Source organism: Haplochromis burtoni, unplaced genomic scaffold (assembly GCF_018398535.1).
Source record: "Haplochromis burtoni strain Fernald_Lab_line unplaced genomic scaffold, NCSU_Asbu1 Contig_1612, whole genome shotgun sequence".
In the NCBI taxonomy this organism is placed as follows: Eukaryota; Metazoa; Chordata; class Actinopteri; order Cichliformes; family Cichlidae; genus Haplochromis; species Haplochromis burtoni.
Genome location: NW_024583973.1, coordinates 79 through 7,265, shown reverse-complemented (window position 1 = coordinate 7,265; position 7,187 = coordinate 79). Strand labels below are relative to the sequence as shown.

Genomic DNA, 7,187 nt, shown 5'->3' with positions numbered 1-7,187 from the left:
TACTTTCTGTTTCTGATGTCCCTCTCAAAATCAGAAGTCACACCAGAAAGACGCTGGTCTCTGCCTCTGTCCTGACAAACAATTGGATCCCCCATTCACCCTATTAACCTCATTTTCCCTTCTGCAAGTAACTGTGTAAATAAAGTCCCGGAAGTCTTTACCGCAAGTTCATGCCTGTGTTCAGAGAAACATTCAGTAGAAATTTGTTTGACATTTGTCTATATCTTCATCCCCTTCTCTATCTATTAAATTACCCTTTCTCAGCTTTGTGTTTCTGATTTATGTCTGACTGAACATCTTTGTTATTCAGATTAGACGTTACTTCTGAACCAAGCATCTCACTGTTTCCTTGGAAGCAGATAAGAACAATGTTTGTTTACTTACTGGTTTGGTCTCATTTTCTGGTTCACCTGAACTCAAATATTTGCTGACTTCCTCTCAGCTGAAAGTTAAAAATGTTGAAATGCTTTTCTATTTAGCTTCCTTCTTTCTCAAAAACATAATATTCATATTGGTAATTGTACATTAGTATTTTGTTTTGTCTGCAAAAAGCCTTCATTTATCCAGGCAGTCTGGGAATTTGTAGCAACTCGAAAATACAAGAAATATTAAGAAAATACATTCAATCTTTATTAATTTTGCTTAATAAACCTGTGTCACATTAGAACTTTTTTACTAACTGGTTTTCTTTTTGTTTCCACTTAGCGTAAGGACAACAAAACCACAAATGCACAAGGTCAAACGAAGGGAAATTTTTCTGAAAGGAAAAATGTGACATTTAAAAATGGCCTTCATATTTACACAGAGAGAACAATTACATTAAAATGAATAATCTATACCTCATTACTCTCTTTCAGTTCATTTTGAATAGTTTAGGTGTCAAAATAAAGAAAGTGCTATGTGAACAATAATTTGCTTCATTTTAGCATAATTATAACTTAACAGATGCATAAATAGACTAAATATGTTTGCAGTCTAAAATACCAAATAACCACACAGTCAATATTTACCTCAATGATCAAAAGCTGAATGTGGTCCTTAAGGTGAGTGTGACTCTGTAACTTCTCCTTTATACACTGCTAACAGCTCTGTGCACATGTGTCAAGGAAGTCGTTTTGGTTTGGGTTTTTTAAATGATGGTTTCCTTTTAGTGTACATCAAAACAAAACTACACTAGATGGCAGTGTTTTATATTCACCTGCTGCACATTAAAAGCTACACTATGTTAGACCTTGCTGTGAAAAAAATGTTTCTGTGAGCGCACCTTTACTTTTCTTTAGATTTGTACACAGAAATGTACAGAAATCTTACAAACTTACAGAAATCAACAATTTAAACAAACAAAATTTAGACCAAAACACCTCATAAAATTATCATAGCACATATCCACCAATGGAAGCACACGGACACATTATAATTGTGATGGAAACAATCCAGTAGAACAGCAAATTAAAATGCATGTAAGAGACTTGATTGAAAGGTAAGGCCTTCAAGTTTATGAAACTCTGCTTATTTATCATGTGGCTAAATGAAAGCTGAAACTCTAGCCCAGCTGACATCTACTCATCACCTGGTAGTGTTAACAGGTTCAGCCTGTTCTGTAGGCCAAAGTTTTTTAAACACAATAAAAAGATCTAGGTAAAAGTTGACATAAGAAATGCACTCACCATGTATGTTAGGATTGAAGCACAATAAAAGTAAATACATTTTTTAAAAATGCTTATTTTAGAAGCATTGATTTATACTAGTGACTAAGAGATCTGAGAACCCTACAGCTAAGGAAAACACAGGTAACAGCTGATGCCACATAGATACAAGACATACACAAACCCACTGAATTAAAGATATAAAATAATTACTCTGACAGAATGTTTACCCACATCTTCACTTTTACTTTTTGACAGATGCTTTATAAAGGTGGTGTATAGTTAATATCATTAGGTTAATGTTGTTTTGTCTTGATTCGTGCTCAGTCATCCAGTTAGTTAGTTAGTAAATCCCCAGAAGTTGATTCTGTTCATCTGGATGCAGCATTTTCATTGGGAGAAACGTTTCGTCACTCATCCAAGTGACTTCTTCAGTCTCAGCTGACTGCAGGTTTCCACAACCTGATAAACATTTGCATTGCAGTACGTTTGCATATTGACTGAAACTAGCACCACTGAAGGAACAATGGGCTGGGAGGTCAGTTCCTTGATTATTAATATGCAAATTCTCATGACCATTGATCAAAGCTGAGTAAATAAGAAAGAGGACAGGAGAGGAAGAGGAGAGGTTAGATTTAAAGGTAAGGACTGCTCATTTAAAGCTCATGTGTAAGTCCTCCAAATCAAATCAAATCAAATCACTTTTATTGTCACATCGCATGTGCAGGCACACTGGCACAGCACATGCGAGTGAAATTCTTGTGTGCGAGCCCCACAAGCAACAGAGATGTGCAAACACAACAACACAAACGAGCAAAATACAAGAATGGCTAATCTGAAACTAATAAATATATGTACAATATATAATAGTGTATGCATTTCTGGATGTGTATACTAAATATTTTCCTACGTGTGTGTGTGTGTGTGTATACACATTTTTACAAATTAAATAGTAAAAAAATAATAATAATAAATAAAATATATAAAATGTATAAGTCCTCGTGTTTTTAAACCAGATAATGTGTCTGTTCATATGACAGTGTGAATGAGTACCTTGGACATTTCTTTACCAAATTCAAACTAAGACTCAGGATTCCTAAAACAATGGTGCAAACCAATTAGTGCGTAAAGCTAAACATACTAATAACTGTCAGTGTTGCTGCATGCTGTCACACTGATTAGAGTACACCTTCACAAGACAGGTAAGCAATGAATTAAACAAAGACCGAGCAAACATTTGTGGATATTTTTTTCTTAGGGTTGCAAAGGGCACTCATCAGAGACACAAAGCAGAGTTCAGTCAACAGAGCAGCCTTTATTCATTTCTTTGTCTAGTGTACCAAATACCTGCAGACCTCTTCTCTAGGACCAGTGACATGTATCATTCACCAGTGACATGGATGTGACAAACAGCGGTATGCCCTCTTTATATCCAACAACCCCAACACACTAATCTGGTCATTAATCATGAAATATTATTCAGTCTGACAGAAATCTGGTGGTTTTTGATGCTGAGCTGTCAGGTTTCTTACTGATTAATCTGTTGCTTTATTGCCAGTGGTGGTCCTAGCCTGTTTGGCACCCTGGGTGAACACTCCCTCTGCCCTCCCCCCCCCCCCCCCCCCCCCCCCCACACACACACACACACATGAAGAGAGAGAGAGTATGCATAGTATGCAAACGGCTACCAAACAGCCATCATAATTCGTCATACAATGAGAACAGGACAAATCAACAATTGACAATGACTAATTAATATTAAAATCTGTAACATAATGTATTGTTTGGAGTTTAGTCTGTTACTGTTACTATTTTTACCATTTCTTCTTGGAGCAACTGTAACCCACATAATTTCCTTAGGGATTAATAAAGTATTCTGATTCTGATTGTTTCAGGATGACCTGCCATTATCCAATGACACATCTGCTTACCTGTATCTTTTGCTCGTTTCTCCTCCTCTTCTTTTCTATTTTTTCTAAACTGAGCACCTGATGGCTTTGAACTTTTCTTGTCCATCTTGGTTTTAATTTTGCACTCCAGTATGAACACAATCCCCCAACCACAACATAACCTAATAGACCTACAACTTAGTTCACAGATTCACTTTGTCTAAGGTGTATTTCTGGGATTTCGCACAACCCAGGATTCAAATCATGAATACATAATGGGCTTGGATTTACAACATTATGAATGAAATGTGCTCTATTTGGAAGCAGCCGGCCCCCTCCCCTTTCGAACGTGTGTGTGAGACTTTAAATCATCAAACTGTAAATTATAAATTTTAAATTGTTATTGATCCCTTTACCCCTGGTCCTAAAGTGTATATTTATTTTCTTACTCTTCTTATATTTATTGTTTGTTTACTTGCACTGCTGTAACTGGAGCCTCGTCGTCTCGTCTCTCTATATACTGGACTGTACTGTAGCGGAGATGACAATAAAGTTTACTTTGACTTCAGCAGTAGCAGGCACGAGGGCTCTCGCGCTCACTTTTCGCGTATAGAATTTCGAAAAAACATCGGTGCAAATTATAAGTCTGTATCATGTCTGGTGTTTTCGTGTTTGTTGTTTGTTTTTATTTTGTTTTATTTTGCCTTATTAGATGCTGCTCCAGCCAGCCAGAGAATCCCCCGCCCGCCCTCTCCTCCCTGTGCCGCAAGCAGCAGGCGCACCTCGCAAACAGGAGGGCGCCCTTACTCCCAGCAAATGGGCGATAGAAAACCGATCGGTGCCTATGCCATTCCCAATATGCGCTGGCTGATGTCGGGGCAGCATGAGTACGAGCAATAATTTTTTTTTGCCGATGCCCGTGATGCCGCCCCCCACCACGATGCCGCCCTGCTCGTACTCATGCTGCCCCGACGTCATGCCACCGCATTTGCCTTTCTGTGCTCTCTGTATTTCGCTCCTTTCTGGGTTACTCTTATTCACGTTATTCATGTTATGCGTGTCTTATTCATGTTCTGTGTGTCAATTTTTAACTTTGAACACTTGCCCCTTCAAACATCTCTGCAAAGGCCTGGTGTCAAACTCCAGTCATTGAGGACCAGTATCCTGAAACTTTTAGTGCAGGCAATAACATTGTCTGCACTTGATTTAATTAATATCAATAGTTTTAAACATCTGTTCTGTCCTTTCTATAGCAGCTGGTAAATAGTGCGCTTTTGGATGCACTGCAAAGATGAGAACTACCCTCAATGCTTTACACTCTATATACACTCTATTTAAAAGGCACTAGAGTTATTGTTAACTGTAGTTAACTGGTGCTTAGCAAGTATAACCTCAATATGAAGGATATTAGGTTGAATTTTTAAAATCTCTGTCCACTCTTCTGTTTTATCATTTTTGGTTTGTTTGTTTTTTAAGATGTTGCAGGTAGATATTAATCTACACTTATATATGGCTAAACACAAGATACATGACACAGAAAATATGCTTGACTGAAAGCTTTAATGCTGCGTAAAACACAAAAAAAGTTTACTCTGCAGAAAAAAAGTGCTCAAATCAATCCTTTGGTAACACAATCAGTGTGCTACTGTTAAAGACACGAGGCCTAAAACACAGTTGACTTGTCACTTTGTTCATCTGGTTCGGTGCTAGAGGGAGAGGAAAAATGCAATGGTGGAAAGTGAAAGAAAGCAAAAATAGCAAGCAGAATACAAACACCATTATATATCAGGGTGTTTGTGTGGTAATGGCATTTTCATGCTTCAGTGCCGACCCAGCGTCTTGATATTTTCCTGGCACAGATAGATGGCAGATTAACATGACAGTGCTGATCATCCCAACATTTGGAACCTGCAATTTTCAAATTCAGAAATCAGTAAAATATTGTACACATTTTTTTAATCACAAGAACTCATGTAAATCAATGTGATTTGCAGGCGACGAGCATGGAGTCAGAGGTCAAGACCTCGAATCGACAGTGACGACGGGCTATGCGAGTTTGCGATGCATACCCCAGTCGGCTCTATCTGACCAGTTTTGTAAAGTGTGTATATACGGTGTTCGATGCATTATTCCAATTGTATCATCCATGCAGAGATCTCGAGATGGCTGGGTATGGCATTAAGAGTTCCAGATCTGGCCCCACATGCGAGATATGTTGAACGTCTTGTAATCACTCGATGGATGTGAATCCTGGCGCGTGCATTGGTGTGGTATACACCCCGGATCATTGCGTTTGGTGATGGCACTGTCGTGGAATGTATGTCCTGCCCACGTATCTCTCTCCCTGAAACGCCTAGTTAGGACGAGATTCGGTATCACAAGAACTCATGTAATCGCATTTATCTGCAGACAATCCTGTTTCAAAGAATTATTGGGCTCTCCTCCGCACCAGTTTTGATAGTTGAAACGGCTCCCATCACTCCACAACCAAATACCCTCCTAGAGGACAGAAATTGAACATAGCATTAGTCCAGGTCAGAATATTGAGGCTAGCCACAGTTTTTACAGATCAACCCACCGTCATAACTTTCAATCTAACCAATTAGCAAATCTCTAATAGGCAATATTATTTAAGCTGCTTGTAACTTTTTGTATTAATCACTGTAGCCCATTCATATAGACAACAATCTTTCAAAAATGATGGTGATGAGTCACTCTCATGACTCATCAAATGACACCATTGACTGGACACCTGGTGGCATGCAGTGTGTAGGCGCTGTATTTTCAGATCGAACCAGCTTGAAACCTTGCATCAGGTAGCACCACCTATTACCATCTAATGAAAAACCCTCAAAACTGAGTTTAGTGAAGTCAAGCTGAATACAAACTACTGGAAAAGATGCATATAAGAAATAATTAAAAAAAAAATCAATTTCAGTTAAATTTTATTTAAATGGTGCCAAGTTTACTCAAAGTAGTTTATATTGTAAGATGCTAAACAGATATAGAGACAACTTCAAAAGACAGGAGAAAAGACGTATCATAACACACATATTGTAATGATAAAAAAAAATACCCCAGATGCATCAGTTCCTCCAACCCAAGTTACTCCGTAGCCATTATGGGCAGTCAGCCTCTGAATCAGCTGGTGCTCTGCGCTGGTGTGCACAGATGCAAGGTTTGCTCCCATGGACAGGCAGTTTCTCTTTAATGAAGAGTGACAGACAGAGCAGAGTTTTCACAACTGGACTAACATGTATTTTAATAGCAGTGTTGGAGACAAAGTAAGAGAAGTTTACCTCAGCTGCAGCCCAATTCATGGCTCTTGGAACATAGAGAAAGCAGCGACGATGGATCCGAGACCAACCATGCGGACAACCCCTGCACCTCTGTGCTGGAGGAAAATAATTCGTTGTAATAATTCAGAAAAACAATAAAACCGAGATTATGGTTCCTAATTTAGAACAACTATTTTTTTTTTTTTCACAAAATGTGCCGTTGCTCTTTAATACTATGGTGTTCTTCTGAGTACAAGCAAAAAATATTAAACACACTTCTTGTGTCAGAAAAATAATAGAGTTGCTTGTATCTTTTTTTTTCTCTTTTTGGATGCCTGCAGCGGCCCTCCCACTTGTCAACTTTGCTGTTTGCT

The 7,187-nt window shown here is 38.4% G+C and overlaps 1 pseudogene; it reads right to left on the bottom strand.

The window, feature by feature from the left end:
• Positions 1–5,076: 5,076 nt before the first annotated feature.
• On the bottom strand, positions 5,077–6,957 carry LOC121813388 (annotated as a pseudogene).
• Positions 6,958–7,187: the final 230 nt, after the last annotated feature.